Here is an 8,477-nt window from a genome sequence, read left to right on the forward strand (position 1 = left end):
AATGATACAGGAAGGTGATAATCTTTCGTAAAGGTTACACTGGTAGAATGTTAGACTAAGGTGTCCTCCCTGAAGATAGGCTCATAATAGTTTCTGTGCCTTCTTTCTCGGTCAGCGGAAGGTCTAAAATATTGCAGTCTTGATTGCTAAGCAAGGGAGCTGGTGGTTCTTGGTTTATGGGTGTTTTGTGACTCACGGTCTGTTGAAGGGAATGCAACATAGATGTGTGTATTGATTTTGCTCAGTAACAGACTATCTCTCCTTTAAAGGCAAATTGAAGGCTAGGCTATTTGAAAATGCATTTAGATAACTTGTTGAGTATGAATAGTCTACAAACCTAGTTAGTGCCTGAAGACTCACTGAGTAGCTGTGTGCTCTATAAGTCCGATGATTGATTGATTGTTATTGTCAAATGCTGTGGTTTTCTCCAATAGCCCAGGTATCGCCAGCCCCCACCTCTCGATCTTTTAATCAAATCTACATCTTTGACTCCAGTAAAATCATATCACACAGGAACTGGTGGTAAGTAGGTGTTTTCCATGCAGCATAAGTACACCAGGTGAGTGTCTTCTGGCAGATTGAAGCACTGCCCCTCTTTTGATCCAGTCACTAAGAACTTTCACATCTCATGACAATACTTTGCATTTTCCTTTTCCCTGTTTGGATGTTTAATTCGGATCTTATCCTTTCTCCCACTATAGTATATGGAAAAAATGCAAGTGGCAGTGAAGCATGATGTATAAGAAAAGATTGGAGCCCACTTACCCCCTCCTTCATTTACTTCCACCTCAGAAGCATCTGTCACCCTTTAAACTAATGAGAAACAACTTTGGTACCCGATATTCCTCATTCGCTTGTAATAAATGTAAGTAAGGCTTACAGCCCAGGTAGGTTTGGGCCCATTGAGGTCTCATCAAGTTATTAGACACTGAGGCCCAGTTTGTGTCCCTTCAGATTATTCAGGAAACCCTACAAATCCCAGGTTGTTTTTTTTTACCTCCTTTTCTTGTCCTCTGCTCATTCCTGAAGAATGTTTGCAGTGTTTGTAAGGCATAGGACGTATGCTTTTAAATCTTTCATGGGGACTTCTAAAGTAGAGACTCTGTTCCACCTAGCTACTCTATCTGCAGCTTTGCAGAGGTCTTGCTGTAATAATGAAACATCACACAAATGGTTGCCTTGAGTTTTTCTTGGGAGGAGTGGGGGAGGGGTGGCTGAATCTCCTGCAAGTTAATTTATAAATTGCTGATGGCGGAGTCGCTGTGGTGCTGATGGCCTCCATTGCAGGTCCATCCACCTTTTCCTGATTGGGGCAAGGGTAAATCTTCATTTCATCATCATGCCAGGCCCTGGTGTACCCTCATCGGTGGTGTATACACAGGGGAGGGAGCCATACAAGTGGAAGATTTATTATCGAAAAACAATGTTCTCTTTAGAATAATGAAAGCATACTTGATATTCGCATGCAGCACAATCGCATAATAAAGCTGTAAGGCGGATACAGACAAGGAAGTTGAACAATGTAGTCCAACACTCTTTGTGAGAAAATTAGATATGTCAGCAGTATGAATCCTATGTGCAGTGTATGGCATCCCATGTGAAAAACAGGAACCTGAAGAGAAAGGAGTAATAGGCAATACACAGAACACACTGTTGTGCCCTATACAAGTAGACACAGGAAGCCATGTAGTATGTAAGCATGGGCGTAAAATCCGCTCCGCTCGCGGATTTTTCGGATTTTCGGCAAATTCGCAATCCGCGAACGCTCGCGAATTTGTCGAAAATCCGTGAATCCGCTCGCGGCGGATTTTTTGCTTGGTTGCGGCGCGCGGCGTGGTGCACGGCGTTCACTTTCCGTCATTTTAGCGTTTGCCGAGTTGTTTTTCTTTGCGAGTGACGCGCCATTTTAGATCTTGCTGCGTGTTCCCGCGGGAGTTTGTCGCCCGCGAATACGTACTCGCGGCTTGCCACCTTGCACAGCACACCTCGCGAGAGTTCGCAATTGCGAACACGTAGTTGCGGCGGAAAGGAACAATCTCGCACTTGCGAAATAGAGATTTTGCAATTTCGCACAAGAAAATCACCAGCAAACAGGATAAACCTTCAGAAAATTATGATTTTTATCAGAATCACTCCTCAGGTTGACATTTGCATGGCCTTTTTTTTTGCAAGGAGTCCATTTTGGGGGGGGGAGGAAGGAAGTGCCCCACAGTCTCCAACTTCCTGTTCCTGTCCAGCAGGCTCCTCCCAGTGCTTTGTCCATCTCCTGGTCACTTTCATTTGGATCTGGAGCTGGAAGGATTACTTTTTGTGGGTGCTGCTGGATATTTGGATTTGAGGCCTTTTTGACTGTCTTTGGATCACTTTTGGATTAGAAATCAACTTTCACAAGTAAGTTTGTTTGGGGCATTACAGTTGCTGCAAGTACAATTTTGGAACTTTTTCAGAAAATTAAATAAATTATATTGTGGGTAGCCACAGTATCCAGTAGGACCAGGGTTGGTTATGGGTGCATGATACAACTGTTTTGTTGAATTTAAACACCATTGAGGCCATGGATGGGCTGGGATTGTGCAGATTTTATTGTTTTTTGTCGTTTTTTTGGGCCTGCTGGTGTGGCCCTTTGCCCATGGGTGGTGAGTGTTGCATGGGCCTAGTCTTTCTGTGGGGTGTCTTCTTGAATTTAAACATAATTGAGGCCATGGATGGGCTGGGATTGTGCAGATTTTATTGTTTTTTGTCGTTTTTGGGGGGCTGCTGGTGTGGCCTTTTGCTTGCCCAGGGGTGGTGGTGGTGCATGGACTGAGTGTGCCTGTGGTGTGGTCTCACTCTCTTTGATGTAAACATCATGGATGGCATTGGATTGTGGTGATTTCTGGCTGTTTTTCTGTTTTTTGGGGGTGTACTGTTGATGTGGACTGGCCATGTGGGTGGTGGTGGTGGCCATCTTGAGTGCTGGCTGGTACAGGCAACATGTGCTTGGGGTGTAAGGGGGCCATTTTGAGGAGAGGCAGTGTCTGAGGCCTGCACTTATTTTGCCTACTTTTCATCCCTTATGCCCAGGGGTAGTGAGTGTTGCATGGGCCTAGTGTTTCTGAGGGGTGTCTTCTTGAATTTAAACACCATTGAGGCCATGGATGGGCTGGGATTGTGCAGATTTTATTGTTTTTTGTCGTTTTTTTGGGCCTGCTGGTGTGGCCCTTTGCCCAGGGGTGGTGAGTGTTGCATGGGCCTAGTCTTTCTGTGGGGTGTCTTCTTGAATTTAAACACCATTGAGGCCATCGATGGGCTGGGATTGTGCAGATTTTATTGTTTTTTGTCGTTTTTGGGGGGCTGCTGGTGTGGCCTTTTGCTTGCCCAGGGGTGGTGGTGGTGCATGGACTGAGTGTGCCTGTGGTGTGGTCTCACTCTCTTTGATGTAAACATCATGGATGGCATTGGATTGTGGTGATTTCTGGCTGTTTTTCTGTTTTTTGGGGGTGTACTGTTGATGTGGACTGGCCATGTGGGTGGTGGTGGTGGCCATCTTGAGTGCTGGCTGGTACAGGCAACATGTGCTTGGGGTGTAAGGGGGCCATTTTGAGGAGAGGCAGTGTCTGAGGCCTGCACTGATTTTGCCTACTTTTCATCCCTTATGCCCAGGGGTAGTGAGTGTTGCATGGGCCTAGTGTTTCTGAGGGGTGTCTTCTTGAATTTAAACACCATTGAGGCCATGGATCGGCTGGGATTGTGCAGATTTTATTGTTTTTTGTCGTTTTTTTGGGCCTGCTGGTGTGGCCCTTTGCCCAGGGGTGGTGAGTGTTGCATGGGCCTAGTCTTTCTGTGGGGTGTCTTCTTGAATTTAAACACCATTGAGGCCATGGATGGGCTGGGATTGTGCAGATTTTATTGTTTTTTGTCGTTTTTGGGGGGCTGCTGGTGTGGCCTTTTGCTTGCCCAGGGGTGGTGGTGGTGCATGGACTGAGTGTGCCTGTGGTGTGGTCTCACTCTCTTTGATGTAAACATCATGGATGGCATTGGATTGTGGTGATTTCTGGCTGTTTTTCTGTTTTTTGGGGGTATACTGTTGATGTGGACTGGCCATGTGGGTGGTGGTGGTGGCCATCTTGAGTGCTGGCTGGTACAGGCAACATGTGCTTGGGGTGTAAGGGGGCCATTTTGAGGAGAGGCAGTGTCTGAGGCCTGCACTGATTTTGCCTACTTTTCATCCCTTATGCCCAGGGGTAGTGAGTGTTGCATGGGCCTAGTGTTTCTGAGGGGTGTCTTCTTGAATTTAAACACCATTGAGGCCATGGATGGGCTGGGATTGTGCAGATTTTATTGTTTTTTGTCGTTTTTTTGGGCCTGCTGGTGTGGCCCTTCGCCCAGGGGTGGTGAGTGTTGCATGGGCCTAGTCTTTCTGTGGGGTGTCTTCTTGAATTTAAACACCATTGAGGCCATGGATGGGCTGGGATTGTGCAGATTTTATTGTTTTTTGTCGTTTTTGGGGGGCTGCTGGTGTGGCCTTTTGCTTGCCCAGGGGTGGTGGTGGTGCATGGACTGAGTGTGCCTGTGGTGTGGTCTCACTCTCTTTGATGTAAACATCATGGATGGCATTGGATTGTGGTGATTTCTGGCTGTTTTTCTGTTTTTTGGGGGTGTACTGTTGATGTGGACTGGCCATGTGGGTGGTGGTGGTGGCCATCTTGAGTGCTGGCTGGTACAGGCAACATGTGCTTGGGGTGTAAGGGGGCCATTTTGAGGAGAGGCAGTGTCTGAGGCCTGCACTGATTTTGCCTACTTTTCATCCCTTATGCCCAGGGGTAGTGAGTGTTGCATGGGCCTAGTGTTTCTGAGGGGTGTCTTCTTGAATTTAAACACCATTGAGGCCATGGATGGGCTGGGATTGTGCAGATTTTATTGTTTTTTGTCGTTTTTTTGGGCCTGCTGGTGTGGCCCTTTGCCCAGGGGTGGTGAGTGTTGCATGGGCCTAGTCTTTCTGTGGGGTGTCTTCTTGAATTTAAACACCATTGAGGCCATGGATGGGCTGGGATTGTGCAGATTTTATTGTTTTTTGTCGTTTTTGGGGGGCTGCTGGTGTGGCCTTTTGCTTGCCCAGGGGTGGTGGTGGTGCATGGACTGAGTGTGCCTGTGGTGTGGTCTCACTCTCTTTGATGTAAACATCATGGATGGCATTGGATTGTGGTGATTTCTGGCTGTTTTTCTGTTTTTTGGGGGTGTACTGTTGATGTGGACTGGCCATGTGGGTGGTGGTGGTGGCCATCTTGAGTGCTGGCTGGTACAGGCAACATGTGCTTGGGGTGTAAGGGGGCCATTTTGAGGAGAGGCAGTGTCTGAGGCCTGCACTGATTTTGCCTACTTTTCATCCTTTATGCCCAGGGGTAGTGAGTGTTGCATACTTGCATGTCCCTAGTCTTTCTGTGGGGTGTCTTCAATGTAAACATCATGGATGGCATGGGATTGTGCTCATTTTTCTGTGTTTTGTCGATTTTTTGGGGTGTATAACTGAACTGATGTTCCTCTGTCTTCCATTGCTTTTAGGTGCACAAGAAGACTCAATAGAACCACCAGTGCCAGGAAGAAGTCCTGCAGCGGTGTGTGCAGCATAACGTCACGCGACGTCACGTCTGGACACAGAACCCTCTGCAACTCGTGCAACTGCTGCCTGCTGACCTGCTCTGAAGAAGATGGGCCCAAAAAAAGTAACCCGTAGCTCCTCTAGCAAGAAAGGTGCCAGTAAGGAGCAGAAGAAGCAAGTTACCAAGGACACTGGTGTGCCGCCCGCCCCTTTTTTTGGGAGTAAAAAAAAAAGTATGCCTGCAGCAGCAGCGGGATCTGCTGGGGACCAAGCTGGCAGCAGCACCCCCGCTCCATTGGGCTCAGTGCCACCACCACCACCACGCCAACTTAAGTCCAAGCCCTTGAGTGCTGCAGAGGCAGCCAGTATACTTCTTCAATCACCATCGACCAGTGATGTTGGCTCATCGCAAGAAAGCAGCAGCAATGTCCCTCATCAACACAGGTTGTTGTAGCTCATCTGACGAGTGTTGAACAACCACAGCCGCAACAACAATCACATGTGCAAGTACAAGCCCAAGTACATGTGGAAGGAGAGGCAGCGCAAGGAGATGCGCAAGCAGAGGTGCATGGAGGGTCACAACAAGTGCCCACAATAGTTGTTCCTCCCGAAGTAGGGGCACATCAGGAAATCGACAATCAAGGCGAGGTATCATTTGAGGAAGCCACTCCTCCTGATGATCCTTCATTGTCTTCCACACCCCTAGCAAGGAAGAGATCAAGGGTGGTGTCTACATCCTCTTCAAGCACACCTCCTTCTGATGATACGGATCAAACTTGGGAACAAACAAAGGTAGTTAAGCGTAAAAGGAAGCTCGTCCAAAGTCTCAGAGTTATGGAGTGTGATGAGTCTCAACAAGAAGTGGCGGATACTGCTGCTGATGAAGACTCTGCCAACGACGACCCAGTCATCATAAAGGTCACTGCAGCCCCAGCGGGCATGCAGCAAACAGACATTTTGACCCTAGCCCGAAGAGCTGCTGAGCGTGATGATGATGTTGTCGATGAGGAGGCAGTGGAAACACCACAATCATTGGAGTTAAGTAGTACACCAACTCGTCCCGCTTCCATATTTCTTTCTGGCAAGAAGAGACCTCCGTCAACCTCGACCTTAATTAGTGGCGGTGAAAGTGCAAAACGTACAAAAGTTGGGCAATCCACATCCTCCACTTCATCTGGCATTAGCTTCATGACCACCACCACCAGTATCGCCGCCTCCTCCATGTCCCACAGACACTTCAAGTCCCCAGTTTGGGACTTCTTTACTGTTTGTCCAAAAAATCCAAAGTTTGCCATTTGTACCATTTGTAAGCAAGCAGTTAGTCGTGGTAAGCCAGGTACCAACTATGGTACCGGAGGCCAGAGAGGTCATCTTAGGAGACAGCACACTGTCAAATGGTTTGCGCACCTAGATGCGATCAAGAAAGGCCAAATTCAAGGAAACGTTGATGTTTCATCTGATGATGACGAGCAGGAAGAAGACGTGTCAAACACTTCCCTTACACCCAGTACCCCTGTCAGCAGCACACCCAATGTGAGGCACACTAAGAGTGTTGGAGCGAGTGAGACACCAACGCACAAAAGTTCACCAGCGAGCAAAATTGGGTCAACGAAGTCATTATCAGCCCGTAAATGCTTGGTCCAGGGCAACATTAGAACAATGCTTACTTCAGACGTGCCATATGAACGCAACCACCCACTGACGCGTCTGTATAACACTAAGCTGGCTAAAATGCTAGCTGTGGACCTTCTACCTTTTTCTTTTGTAGAAGCGGTAGGTTTTCTTGAATTAGTGGCAACGCTCTGCCCTAAATGGAAAGTTCCGAGCCGGTTCTATTTTGCCAGAGTTGCGGTTCCAGCACTACATGAAGATGTGCTGCAGGCGATTGGGGCAGCTTTGCAGAAGAGTGCTGTTCACACAATACATCTGACAACAGACATGTGGACCAGTGGCCCAGGCCATGATTACATGTGCATCACTGCACACTGGGTCTCTTTTTCAGGTGTTAAAGCAAAGCTAAACGCAGGTGTTGACCCGGACAAAGTTTTCAAAGCTGCTCGGAAACATGCAACACTAGCCATGTTTGGCTTGGAGAAAAGTCACACAGCAGAAAACCTTTTGCAAGAGTTTAACAAAAAGGTCTTGACAATGCTATCCCCCCTAAAACGCAAGATTGGTTATGTTTCCACGGATAATGGCTCCAATGTAGTTAAGGCCATGTCGGAGGGTGGCTATTTCAGAGTGCCATGTTTGGCGCACTGTATCAACCTGGTAGTTCAAAAATTCTTGAGTGATAGAGACAGTGCAGCGTTCGCGGTAATGGCCACCTGCCGCAAAATGTCCAACCATTTCAGCCATTCTTTTAAGGCCCGGAAGCATCTGCGGAGACTGCTACTTCAACGTAGAATGCCAGTGAAAGCACTCATCCAGGAGGTGGCAACACGTTGGAACTCAACCTTCTACATGCTTGAGCGTCTGTATGAGCAGTAAACGGTACTCGATCACTATTTCTTCACAGAGGGTAAATCTCAGAAGGAGGACCTGCGGATGACTGCGGCGCAATGGGACATAGTTAAAAGCCTGACAGACATGCTTCGTCCTTTTGAGTTCTTCACGCGTGCAGTCAGCCAGGAGGACTGTAATTTGGGAAAAGCTATCCCATTGTTGTGCATGCTGGAGCACCAACTGATGGCGGTGTCTTCTGAGTTTGAAAAAGAAGATGAAGAAAAAAAAAACCATTTCATTTTGTCAGAGAAATTATTAGAGCGCCTACGTGGTGATGAACGTCTTCAAAAGATCAAGTCCGATCAGCATTACATTTGTGCTACTATTCTGGATCCACGCTACAAAAAGGCGCTGGCAGACGAAGCATTCTTTCCTTTTGATGATGCAGATGTTC

This window comes from Lissotriton helveticus, chromosome 1_1 (genome assembly GCF_964261635.1).
Source record: "Lissotriton helveticus chromosome 1_1, aLisHel1.1, whole genome shotgun sequence".
NCBI lineage: Eukaryota > Metazoa > Chordata > Amphibia > Caudata > Salamandridae > Lissotriton > Lissotriton helveticus.